A 13,870-nucleotide genomic window follows, 5' to 3' on the forward strand; every position below is an offset into this window, starting at 1 on the left:
GTCTGGCTTGTGAGCTAAGCCTAAATTTGTGGATCCCTGGTTAAAAGAAACCCAGGGAGGCTTTTTGTCTCAGCCCCTCTTAGTGACTTAATGCTTAGTGACTTGCATAAAAGTTATGCTTGTATGTGTGTGCATGCATGAGTGTGTGTGTGTGTGTGTGTGTGTGTGTGTGTGTGTGTGTGTGCGCGCGCGCACATGCAAGTAAGGCAATGTACACTAGGAGAAGCTTTTCCTCTGTCTTGCCTGTCCCTGGCAGCATTCCCAGGCTCTGTTCTTGAAAAGAAACCTCTCCTTTTGACGCCTTAAATTGTGATGACCCTTTAATCATTCCAGATGGATGAGAAATAGGTGCAGGTGAAAGGGAGATCCGTCACGTCAGTTCAAGGACCTGCTTCTCCTCCGGCATCAAGCATTTAACATGACGCCTATTCCTCCAATCCTGCTCCTGCAGTTCAAGGGATTTGGTGTGTCTGCCAGAGGTTTTGATTTCCCTGCAGAATCCTCACATTTGAGCTGCTTTATAAAATAAAGCACCCTTCACTACCCAAAGAGTATGTGGGTGGTGTGTGTGTGTGTGTGTGTGTGTGTGTGTGTAAAGAAGCAACCACAATTCGTGAATTTAATGCAAAAATCCGATCACCAAAATTCAATGCGTTACTATACAAAGTGTGAGTTATGCTGCAATTCAGTGTTTAATTTTGCACATCCCTGTTTTGGTTTTAAAGCACTCTTCTCTTCTCTTCTCTTCTCTTCTCTTCTCTTCTTTTCATTCTCTACCATATGTACAGAGCAGCCCCATCCCCTAAGGGGAATATCTTGAAGCGCTCACACGTATAGTCTCCCATTCAAATGCAAACTAGGGTGGACCCTGCTTAGCCAAGGGGGCAATTCATGCTTGCCACCACAAGACCAGCTCTCCTCCCTGACTCAGCACAGGATGGCTTCCTATGTTCCTGTTTTCCTTATGGTTCAAGGATAAGGCCCCCACACAAACCTGAACATCAGGCCTGCTGAGATCCCCACTCTCTAATTTTTTTCCCTGCTGCAGTACCAAAGTGATTTTTCTCCCAACAGGTCCTCTCCCCGCTTTCCTTCGGCCTGCCGTTATTACGTTGCCCCAAAGAGTCCTTTCTGCCGTTGCCTGCTCTGAAAGCTGCTAGAGCACCGTTGCAGGCCAAATTGATTCCCTCTTTTCTGGGAGGTCACTGGAGAGGCACCCTTGGCCCACCTCTCCCTCCTCACCTTGCACACACGTCCCTTCCATCCAGCTCGAAAAGCAATTAGAAGCCCGGCTCGTCATTTGCAACCGGCGGGCAGCAACGTCCACCATAGCAAGGGCTCCTATTTTCACACTAATGACTTTTTGCAGGAGCCGCTGAAGAGCCATTGAGAATACAGATGCCTGCTTACTTTTTTGCAAAGAATTGGTGGCTGAGATGGATAAAACCCCGCAAGAAAGAATGGGCCTTGCTATGCTCCTCTTCTCCCTCTCTCCCTCACTTCCTATTTAATAGCGGGCAGGTTGATTTTGTTTTTATTCGCCTCCTTTCGGCCCGCCCTCTTTGAGTGTGCAGTAAGTTCCGCTTAATAACAGCCAGACTTTTATCTCTTCTGTTCTTAACGCTGCCCTTTCACTCCTTTTATGTATTTCTCAAAATTACTGGCCCCACACACAATCTGTCACCTTTACACCCCACCACAAATTGAATTTCAAGCTTTCTAAAACCTTGCCAAGAGTCTGTGCTTCGAGTTTCAATGGTGGGAGGCGGGGGGGGAGAGAAGTGGCAACGCTGCCTTTTTCATCTTTTTAACATTCTTTTGGTAGCCAAGTGTGGGGCAATTCCATTAAGGTGGAAGCAAAAAAATGTTGGAGGATGAGGCAACCAACATCTCTTAATTTGCTTTTTAAAAAGAGCCCCAGAGTGAAATGTCTATCTGTCTGTCTGTCTATCTGTCTGTCTATCTATCTATCTATCTATCTATCTATCTATCTATCTATCTATCTCTTACATTTAACACTTGGTGTTGTTTTTCTTTTTAAAAAACTGTTAACCATTCAAGGTTTTGATTACAATAAATGAATAAAACATCTTCTACTTAAGAATCAAAACTCTGAAATTTCAAATTATTTGTTTTCGAATTATTTGAAAGCCAACTTGAAAAGGGGACTCTATGGAGCTCTACATCACACTGATATTCTCCATCCCCAGCACAGGGGAACTAATCAGGAATGAGGAGTACCACAGAATTCCCCACCTCCAGCATCAATAAGCTGACTGTCAAGCCAATCCTGTTTCCACTACCATTGTTCCATCTTTTAGGGTGGAACTGATCGCTCATCAAGAAAAATGATGGGATTGGTGGAGACCTTAATCACCTGTATATTTTATTGTTAGTTGTGAGCTGCCTTGGACATGTTTTGGGGAAGAATCAGGAAATAATAGAATATCCTTTTGGAAGAGGCCTTGGGGGTGTCTTACCCAGTCCTAGGAAAATGCGACAATGTCCCTGACATTTTCAGCCTCCATTGAAAACCTCTTGAGAAGCAATGTCCACCAATGCATGAGGAAGGCTGTTCCACTGTCAAACAGCAATTAAAGCAAGGTAAAGTTGTGCCATCGAGTCAGTGCCAACTCCTGGCGACCACAGAGCCCTGTTGTTGTCTTCGGTAGAATACAGGAGGGGTTCACCATTGCCTCCTCCCATGCAGTATGAGATGATGCCTTTCAGCACCTTCCTATATCGCTGCTGCCCGATATAGGTGCTTTCCATATTCTGGGAAACATACCCCCTCTTACAGTTAGGAAATACTTCCCCATTTCTAGCCTAAATCTGCTTCCTTGTAATTCCAACTCATTGTTCTACCCTCCGCAGCAACAAAGAAAAAGTCCACTCCATCTTCTAGGCAACAGCCCTTTAGACACTTGGAGGCCACTATCATGTCTCCCTCTAGTCTTCTCCTCTCCAAGCTAAGCATGCCCAGCTCCTTCAACTTGGTTTTCCGAAAAGGCAGAATGTACCATTTTAACCCAAAAACAAGATGACTCTGAATTTAAGACAAGCCCCTTAAAAATAGAGGTTAAATGCAGGCTAAACCCTTATTTACCTAAAAGGAAGAGAACTCTGAATTTAAGACAGCCGCCTGATTTCTAACATGAAAGAACTTGGGGGAAACCTAGTCTTAGGTTCAGGTAAATACAGTATATATTTTCCAATCAGTAAATTGATTGAACCATCCATCTGCCCATCAATTTAAAAACCTATCAGTCTGTAGGAAATTGTTTCACTTGCAAACAATAGATTGTACCCACATATTTAGGCATGTCCAAACACCAAGGAAATCAATGAGACAAGGTAGTCCTGTTCAACTTAATATCCCATTAATTTCAATGGGTTTTAGTAATAACGACTTTTTTGGAAATAATTACATCCAAGGAAATTCCACCCCATTTCCACCTGTGTTTGTCTGCGGCTTAAATTCAACCCTTCCTTCCCCCTACTGTCGCTTTGGTTGGTTACTTAAGCTTTCTCCCCTTGCCCTCACTCCCCAAAGATTCAAAGTACTCTGCACAGATTATAGTATTTTTGAATGTATGTAATTGCCACATCTGTTGGAGACTGAAAGGCTATTTCTCCTGGTTAATTGCAATTGGAAAGGCAGCCCCAGATAGAAAATGAGAATTTGAAGGTCAGACCAAACGGGGAGACTCAAGTGGCTCTAAAAAATGATCTCATGTTTCTAGATAGTGTTCCTGAACTACAATTTTCCTGAAGGTTATTCTTTGTTCTCGTTTCTGGTCCCAGACAGGCAGCATATCAAGACCACAGCATCAGAACATACCCCAGCATGACGGGAAGACCAGCATGGAAGACGAGGGCCTCAAACCACTTTGACATCTCTGCTAAGATGTGGCATTTCCTCCTTCCACTCCTTCATGTTGCTTGCTTGGAGATAGCAGAAAATTTTAAGTCATCTGCTTCAGGCTCTTATCTGAATTATACATTTGGTGTTGATAGCTTTTAAGGAAAAGTTGTTATTAGGCAACCTCCTACTTTTATCTCTTATCGCTGTTCCACTCTAGCAAACCTTATCACTTCTTTTAGCTAAAGGTATGATAATTGGAGCTTTGCAATTATAGGTACAGCATGCAAAGATTTAATGGGCCAATTTGACAAGGTAAACGAGGAGAGGGGGGGAAGAATGACGGTGGACTTATCTGATAACACTTTAATCGTACATTCCCTCCCCCACACCAATTAATCCGTAGTTACCAAAGTAATTGCTAGTAGCTATAATTATAAATAAGAGATATAGGCCCTTGTAGCAAACACCTTGAGGATGAGGGAAGAGCAGTGAAGGAAGTTCAGAAAGGAACTGCTGGAAGAGATGATCTCACACAGAAATATCCTGCTAACTGAGCAAAGACGCACCTTCTCAAGTGGGGGCTCTCTTCTCCATGCCAGCCATCTTGAGGGAACAAACTTGTTCCCTGAGAGCCAGGAGCAATTGCACTGAGCTTGCACCCACAACTTCTGCCCCTTAGACAGGTAGTCATACATGCCACACTCTGTGCAAGACACTGGGGAGCACCCCCTGGCATACTACCTTCTTAACTGGTTGTATTGGCTATTTAGAATATATAGAGCTTGTTTACTTGAAAGCTAGGCGTTAGCTGCAGCTGTCAGCTAATTAAAGGTTTCAGCTCTGTCCAAGAAAATTACAACAGTGAAATAGTACTCACCTTTCCCTCTTCCTATGTGTTAAAGGTGGGGGCACTTGTTTGCCTCAATTCACACTCCCACGCAAAATGTCTTTGATATCTGTTAGTGAACTCCTGATCACAAAGGTCTAGGGAGCAAAGCTCCCCTGGTCTGAGCCTTGTCTTCTCAAGAGCTGCTTCCAAGCTGAGCCACCTCAGGAGTTTGGCCCCTCCCACAAGCGGTGTGACTCACTTGCAACTAATCTGCACCCAATGAAGCTCTTCTCACGATCAGTGAGAAGAGCTTTGGGCGTGGGCGGTCTGCGGGGAGAGTGGGTTAACTTACCCCTCCCCGCAGATGATCTCTGAGCCATCCCTGGGTGGCCAGATTGGCCACCCACATGATTACTGCCTTTGTCATGGAGCCGGTTGGAGCAGCGGGGATCGGGGCCCCCCAGAAATTCCAGAATGCCCTGCACAAGTGCACAGGGCATTCTGGGCAGCCCCCACCTCATGCCAGGAGGCTTGTTGTAGCCTCCAAGTCAGTGATCTCCTTGAGAGTCACCATGCCACAGCAACTCACGATTAAAAAAAACCGGGGTTAGTGGTGTACCCATTCCACTAACCTTGTTTAAGGGGAGAGCTACTTTGGCAGGCTAGCCACCGTTGAACCCTCGGGTTCGCCCGCGAGCCCAGTGGTCCTCATGATGGAGGAAAACTGGGCTGGGCTCCCTTAGCCCGGTTTTCCTCCATTGTGTGAATAACCTCACTGTCTCTCAAGGCACAAATGAAGCTGAAACTGCCCTATCAAAAACAAACCCCTAGCCAGCCAGAAAACAAACCCTAGGAACAACTAGCCCTAACAAACTTTCCTTATCCCCTTGTCCTTTCCTCCTTGTTTTCTTGTTGATTTACTTATGTATTTATTTGCTTGCTTCTTTAGGAAATAAAACAAAGGTTTGCTGCCTCCCCTGGTCTGAGATTTGTCTTCTCAAGAGCTGCTTCCAAACTTCCAGCCTACCATGGTAATGGTAATGTGGATTGGCTCTGAAATCAGATAATATAGTTTGGCTCTCATGGTAGGAGGATGAAAAATTGCCGCTGAGCAGAAATGGAATGACTGCAGCAGGAAGGGGCTGCTTGAACACCCCCCCCCCCCGCAGTCACTAATTATGTCCCCAGTGAGGGGAGAGAATTTCTCTGGCAGAAAGCCACCATGCAGTAAAAGTAATGTATTTTGTCCCTCTGTTTGCTTAGGAAGAAGGAAGGGTTCTCTGTGGGGACAGAGTTTCTGATGCTTTAGCCCAAATCGTTTTTGTCATGTACGAGGTGGCTTTGTGTAAAACAAGTTCTGACAAAGAGACAGACAAGCCACTCTTAGGCTCACGGGTGCAACTTGCACCTTGGTGGTGAATAATCTAGCCCAAGGCAAGCATTTAGTGGAGGGAAGGAGAGAGGAAACATCCAGCATTCAAGTAATTTTTAAATGGAATTAAAATGTTTTTACACAGACATGGGAACATAAGAAGTTGCCTTCTATTGAGTCAGACCCTTGGTCCATCTAACTCAGGATTGTCTCCTCAGACTGGCAGAGGCTTCTCCAAGGTTGCAGGCAGGAGTCTCTCTCAGACCTATCTGGAAATGCCAGGGAGGGAACCTGGAACTTTCTGCAAGCAAGCATGCAGGTGCTTTTCCCAGGGCAGCCCCATCCCCTCAGGGGTATATCTTACAGCGCTCCCATGCAAGAGTGGACCATGCTTAGCACAAAGGACAATTCATGCTTGCCAGCTCTCAAGACCATCTCTCCTTCCTTGAAGTTAATCTGACATTTGTCAGCCGAATACACTAGCATTGGTTTATCGGAGGGGCTTGGGCCCCCAGATGTTCTCAGACCACAACTCCCATCATTCCCCAGCTATCATGGCTAACCCAAGTGCGCTACTGAGAACCCTTGGTTCATGGCAAAGCGGAGCTGGTAGTTACTTTGCTTTTTAGACTAGGGCAAAAGAAAAAAAAGTACTCAGGCTTAAATGGTAAAAAATGCTTATGGTTCCATCCTTTTGTGAATGAGGGATTGCATTTAAATAGTCTGGTTTCCCGGCGATGCACCCAGAAGGAGTAGTGTAATTATTTCTTGATGGCCGCTTCCATGTTTAATGCAGGGAAACCCAGCCATTTCACCATCTGCATGCACCATTTGCAATGGATGGTGTTCCGCGTAGATATTTTGTCATTTTAACGTGGGTACATTTTGTACTGGAGTTTAAAATGGAGAGCGTGGAGCGGCTGGGACCACCGATGAAAAATGGTGCATATTAAGTGCAACAAGGGGTAGGTTTTATACAAACAACTCTGACCGGGAAACATCAACAGAAGGTAATAATCTCTTCGTAATTCCTCCATCGTTATGCCTTCTTACTAATGGGCCCATCCATGAAATACAATTAGAGAAAGGAATATGACATTTGATACACTTCTTCAGCTCAGTTCTCGTGCTGACAAGCTAAGGTGGTAGAGTCCTCTCCAGGGAAAGGTGGTACAGCTCTCCCCAGCTGGTCATAATGGGTGTGTCAAGTTGGACGTGCCTGCCTTTAGTCCAATAGGGCACTGACGGAGAAAGCTGACGAGTGGAGGTTGTTTCCAGAGACTTGAGTTGCTTGTCCGACTCCTAACAGTCACGCGGCTTTGTTTATTGCCCTGTTGACCTTTCTGGAAGCTGGCAGTCCATCAGGCATTGTTAGGCACACGAGAAGCATTAGAGGAGGCAATGGAGTGTAACCAAAGCCACCCATCTCTGCTGCTTGAGAAAGGATTGAGGGGCAAAACAGAGTCTGCAGATTGTTCCAGCAAGCTTGGTTCCAACAAGCTCTGTTTTCATTCCAGACAGCGATGCTAAAATCTAACGTGGCCTATACGGGTGCCTACACTTGCTGCTACCTAGTTCCTTCGAAGTGTCGGGTGCTGTATAGCATGGGAGGGGGTTTCTGCTCCTTCTTCTGAACAAACACAAGCCGCCACCCACTTCACCAGATTTTGAAAATGGAGGGGGGAGCTACCTCAAGCCACACCTCCAGCAAGGCATCTCTCCTGACCTCCTTCTATGCTTGGGAGGTGCATCAGACATTCAGAGAAAAAACAGCCCTGGGGGCACAAGGGATTCACACCTCTATTGTTCATGGTTTCTGGCAAGTTGTGGAAAGTGGGTTTGCATGTGCAACAAAGAAGGTGAGCTGTACGGTACCGGAAAGAGAGCCCTAACTATGGCTATCCGTCATTTATTTATTGTTTTTTATTGTTAAATGTATACCGCGCCTTTCATTAAGAGAATCCCAAGGCGGCTCACAATAAAATTGAAAAACAAGATTATTAAAAAGACACATTAAAACACTGGGCTAAAAAATTTAAAAACAAATCTGATTTTTAAAAATTAAAAATATATTTTTATTTATTGTTTTATTTATTGTTTTATCTATGGTCATGATGACTCCATGCTCGGTGGTGGTGCACCACTTAATATCCCAGAGGTATCTGAGCACAAACAGCCACCAAATCCACTCTGTTGACTGCAATCAATTATTAGCACATCACACCATGACAACCACCCCCTTGGGTTACCTTTCTCAATCGGACATCAGCAGGGCATCTCCAAGTAGTCAAGAAGAGCCTTGCTGGATCAGACCAAAGACCCCTACAGTCCACCCTCGTCTTTCCCTCGGCAGCCAATCAGGTACCTCTGGGATATTCAGTGGCGCACCACCACTGAGCATGGTGTCACCAGGACGGAAAGACATAGATAGCCCTCTCTTCTTTAATTCCCTTGTAAAGTCATTTAGGCGAATGGCCATCACCATCACTTCAGGTGGCAATACATTTCACAGATTGATTCTGCGCTGTGTGGAGAGGGTTTGTTTTGTTTTGTTTTGTTTTGTTTTGTTTTGTTTTGTTTTGTTTTGTTTGGGCCTGTCCTGGAGCTGCTGCCATTTTATTGGATGAGCCCAAATTCTAGTAGTGTGAAAGAAGAACCTCTCCACCCACTTTCTCCATGCCATGCAGTTTTCTTCTCTTTCTACCACCATCATCAATTCCCTTACACCAGAGGTTCTATCTAGCTCTGTATTGTCTTCACAGACTGGCAGCGGCTTCTCCAAGCTTGCAGGCAAGAATCTCTCTCAGCCCTATCTTGGAGATGCTGCCAGGGAGGGAACTTGGAACCTTCTGATGCTCTTCCCAGAGTGGCCCCATCCCCCTAAGGGGAGTATCTTGCAGTGCTCACACATCAGGTCTCCCATTCATATGCAACCCAGGCAGACCCTGCTTAGCTAAGGAGACACGTCATGCTTGCTACCACAAGACCATCTGGGCCCCCGACCCTCCCCGCTACCTGTGCCAGCAGGGAATCTTCTGGGCACAGGGGAGCGTGCCCAGCAACAGCGCATCGATTATCTGTGAGGAAGGTAGGTTTAATCCGCTTTCCCTACAGCCCATCCTCAAGCCCTCCTCACTGCTCGTAAGAAAGGGCTCGCTATCTTTTCTATACATGTACAATGTAAAACAAAAATAAAGTTGCAGGGGTTTGGGTTTTTTTGTTTACACATTTTATATCCCATTCTTCTTCCAAGGAGCCCAGAGCGGTGTACAACTGCATACTTAAGTTTCTCCTCACAACAACCCTGTGAAGTAGGTTAGGCTGAGAGAGAAGTGACTGGCCCAGAGTCACCCAGCAAATATCATGGCTGAATGGGGATTTGAACTCGGGCCTCCCTGGCCCATTCCAGCACTCTAACCACTACACCACACTGGCTGTCTCCAGTTTCTAGAATCGCTGTGATCTAGAACTAGTACACAATCTTTGTGCACTGGTGCCATGTTGTGCAAACACAACATTAGTCAGAATGTCACAGAGAGAGAGAGAGAGAGAGAGAGAGAGAGAGAGAGAGAGAGAGAGAGAGAGAGATTTAAAAAACCAGTAACCTCAAATATTGCTAACTCTCGACTCTAACGTTCCTTCCCAGAAGGCAACTTTGCAGCTGCTCGCCCCTCTAGAGAATTCTTTCTACATTGCAAAGTTAGAAAGGCAGTATTAATCACACCAAACGGAAGCTAGGCAGAGGAGCCTATCGCTTCTCCATTGCCTTCTCCCGTCCTCGCGCAGTCCATCATGCAATTATCACATGCAACATAAAATAAAGCTCCCTATTCATAAATGAAGGGCTCGTCAGTGATTTCTGAATGGCTGTGACAGGACTGATATTTCAGGCATGTGCATAATCACTGGCTAGCTTTATCAAAGCTGACACCATTTGAACATGCTTCAGTGGATCTCCCCACCTGCCAAACCACGATCTGAATCGAGCCATTCCACACCAGTGGAAGCGTCATCATTATCTCCCCAGAGGGGTCTTGGAGTTTGCTTCATGATTCTCTCACGCTGTCTTCCTTGTCTGTTTTCCTATCCTAGGAAAAGTGTGTCCTCCTGGTGGCATCTTTAGCCAGAATTTTTTTTTTACAGCACTCAATGATCTTCCTCTTAAAAAAGAAAATAGACATACAACAATAGAATATAAGAACAGCCCTGCTGGATCAGGCCCAAGGCCCATCCAGTCCAACATCCTGTCCCACACCGTGGCCCACCAGATGCCTCTGGGAAGCCCACAGGCAAGAGGTATGTGCATGCCCTCTCTCCTGCGGTTGCTCCCCTACAACTGGTATTGAGAGGGATCTTGTCTCAAGATCTTAAAGATCTTTAAGTCTTAAAAGATTTAACCAGCTTTCTAAAAATTGTGACGGAGTCTGAGGAGCGAATGGCTACTGGGAGAGCATTCCAGAGTCTGGGGGCAGCAACAGAGAAGGCCCTGTCTCGCGTGCACAACAACCAAGCCTCCCTCATTGTCGGCACCCGGAGCAGAGCCCCCGCAGATGATCTCGTCAAGCGGGCAGAAACCCTTGGGAGCAGGTGGTCCCTCAGGTATCCCGGGCCCAAACCGTTAAGGGCTTTAAAGGTCAAAACCAGCACCTTGAATTGGACCCGGAAACACACAGGTAACCAGTGCAGCTCTTTCAAAATAGGTGTGGTGTGATCACACCCGGCAGCTCCAGATAGAACCCTAGCTGCCGCATTTTGTACAAGCTGCAGTTTCCGGATATTCTTCAAGGGCAGCCCCACGTAGAGTGCATTGCAGTAATCCAGCCGTGGTGTGACCAAGGCATGGGTAACCGTGGCCAGATCTGCCTTCTCGAGAAAGGGACACAACTGGTGCACTAGCCGAAGCCGTGCCAAGGCACCCCTGGCCACCGCCTCCACCTGAGCTTCCAAAAGCAGAGCCTGGTCCAGTAGTACCCCCAAGCTGCGTACTAGCTCCTTCAAGGGGAGTGCAACCCCATCCAGAACCAGTAAAATCTCCTCATCCCGATTGGCTCTCCTGCTGACCAACAGTACCTCCGTCTTGTCTGGATTCAGTCTCAGTTTATTAGCCCACATCCAGCCCATGACAGCCTCCAATCCCCGATTCAGGACATCCACTGCTTCCATAGGATCAGGTGACAAGGAGAGATAGAGCTGAGGGTCATCTGCATATTGCTGACAACTCAGTCCAAGTGCCCGGATGATCTCTCCCAGCGGCTTCATGTAGATGTTAAACAGCATGGGGGACAAGACCAAACCCTGTGGGACCCCATAGGCCAATGGCCATGGAGCCGAGCAGTAGTCCCCCAGCACCACCTCCTGGACCCTCCCCCCAAGAAAGGAACAGAGCCACTCCAACACAGTAGCTCCAATTCCCATACTCAAGAGGCGGTCCAGAAGGATACCATGGTCGATGGTATCGAATGCCACCGAGAGGTCCAGCAGAACCAACAGGGACGCACTCCCCTTTCTAGCTCCCGGCGAAGGTCATCCACTAGAGCGACCAAGGCTGTCTCAGTCCCATATCCGGGGTGGAAGCCAGATTGAAAAGGGTCCAGATAATCCATATCACATGCCTCCTGCTGTGAAACCACAATCTGTGCTGATTTCAGCCGTTGCTGAAATACTGGCAGGTGCCTTCCCGTCGCTGGAGGGATCTCCACAATGCACCATGTGCTGGTGTGGTGCACTGGGATTTCTAGGGGCCAGGTTGACGCAGCCAGTCCCCTGGGCCTTCATGCATCTGGGCACACGATCCACACACCCAGCCCCAACAGAATGATCATCTGTTTCCTCCCCGCCCTCACACTTGATCACGAGAAAGGCCTCCTTATATGTTGCAGGGAGTGATGCAAAGAATGATGCACTATCTGTGCTGCACAATGCTAGCCAGCACATGCAGACCAAGTGATTTCAAGGCAAGGGACTGAGTACTTTCGAGCATCCACTCAGCTTCTTGGGTGGCTGCATCTTTCTTTTTTTCCACTAGTGTGGTAGCATTAGTCTGGATGTCAGCCAGAAAAGTGAAAGACCCTTCTGCACTTTTACTCCTGTTTCGGGCCACGATCCTTGATGCTGTGCACATTCAAGGTCAAATACTGCCAAACCTACACGTTCTCTGCTCTTTGCTTGCAGAATCTACTGGCTGACTCGCTACTGGGTACTTTTCCTTGCTTGTGTTTCTAAAAATACTCATGGACCTGAGCAAGCCTCTCTCTTGAGCTGAGACCACTCTGCAGCAGCTCCGATTATTTAAATTAAAGTTCACACTGTGTAATTTTAACTGCCAAAAACTTAACTTTGACACAACAGCACAAAATTGCCAGGTAAAGTTGAAGGGCTTGCAATACATCTAATTTTCACTTTTTTCCCTGCCACATCTTGCTTGACAAGAGAGATGGATGCAAAAAGTAAAGGGGCTGAGAGAAATCATAGTGTAACAGAACAGACTTAGGCTAGAGAAAGCCGGGGTCAAATCCTTGCCCAGCAGTGAAGTCAATTGCTTAGCTTTGACCAAGTCATGCTCTTTCCCCATCATATGTTAAGTTTAGGCAGGTTTTGAGTCCATTGGGATGGGAATTTTAGCTCAGTGGTAGACCATCTGCTTTGTATGCAGAAGGTCCCAGGTTCAATCCCTGGCAGCATCTCCAGGTAGGGCTGGGAAAGACTCCTGTTTGAAACCTTGAAGAGCTGCTGCCAGTCATGGTTGACAATACTGAGCTAGATGGACCAAAGGTCTGACTCAATATAAGGCAGCTTCTCATGTTTCTATCACCAACTCCTTTGATCCCGTGGGTAATTCCCCCCTTTGATATTTCAATTCATTTATCTTTGAGATGATCTCACCTTTTTAAAATGGGGGATCAAATGCATTTGCTGCCCCTTAAAAAATTCCACCAAAACAACAACCCTACATCTTCACAGCTCTCGCTCTCTCTTTGTGAACTGTGGAAGCTTGGCATCATTTTTATGTTCCTTCACCATACTTCATATTAATAAGCTATGTGAAGCACAATGATCAAGCACTTCTTTTCCATAGAGGGTGGCATTTTTGACAACTCAGTTCACTCCTACAATAAAGGTACACGTTCAGTGAATCTCTGTATCTTGAAAATGGCAGGAACTGTTAACTTGCTTTGTAATTCATGCTTGCTATTTGCTAGTGTTTGAACCTATGAAAGGAAAAGTGCATCTGCTTTAATTTCTCCCGCCTCAAACACACTGGACCAAATTGGCATCAAACAGCCATGCTTATCAGTTTGATCTTTGGGCCGCTGCTGCTAGAGGGATCGAACCCATGACCCACAATCTACCCAGCCCAAGAGATTTCTGCCTGCTTTGGATTGCTCGGCTTTTCACATTGATCTGCCTCCTTTCCCACTCCTCTTGCTTGTCCACCTGGAGAGACATTTTTTTAAAAAATGATTGTGACATTTAGGGAGGAGATCTGGTCTTGTAGTAGCAAGCATGCATTGCCTCCTTTGCTAAGCAGGGTCTGCCCTGGTTTGCATTTGAATGGGAGACTATATATGTGAGCACTGTAAGAAATTCCCCCAAGGGGATGGGGCTGCTATGGGAAGATCACCTGCCTGCTTGCATGCAGAAGGTTCCAAGTTCCATCCCTGGCAGCATCTCCAGGATAGGGCTGAGAGAGACTCCTGCCTGCAATCCTAGAGAAGCTGCTGCCAGTCGATGTAGACAATACTGAGCTCGATGGACCAAGGTTCTGACTCAGTATATGACAGGTTCCTATGTTCCTAAGCACCTC

At 46.5% G+C, this 13,870-nt stretch overlaps 1 non-coding gene across 1 annotated transcript; it reads left to right on the forward strand.

The window, feature by feature from the left end:
• The first annotated feature begins 12,678 nt into the window (after positions 1-12,678).
• Positions 12,679-12,749, forward strand: TRNAT-UGU (transfer RNA threonine (anticodon UGU)). The gene has a single exon. It is a non-coding gene; the product is annotated as a tRNA-Thr (tRNA).
• Positions 12,750-13,870: the final 1,121 nt, after the last annotated feature.

The sequence above is a fragment of the Hemicordylus capensis genome, chromosome 9 (assembly GCF_027244095.1).
Source record: "Hemicordylus capensis ecotype Gifberg chromosome 9, rHemCap1.1.pri, whole genome shotgun sequence".
NCBI classification, from domain to species: Eukaryota; Metazoa; Chordata; class Lepidosauria; order Squamata; family Cordylidae; genus Hemicordylus; species Hemicordylus capensis.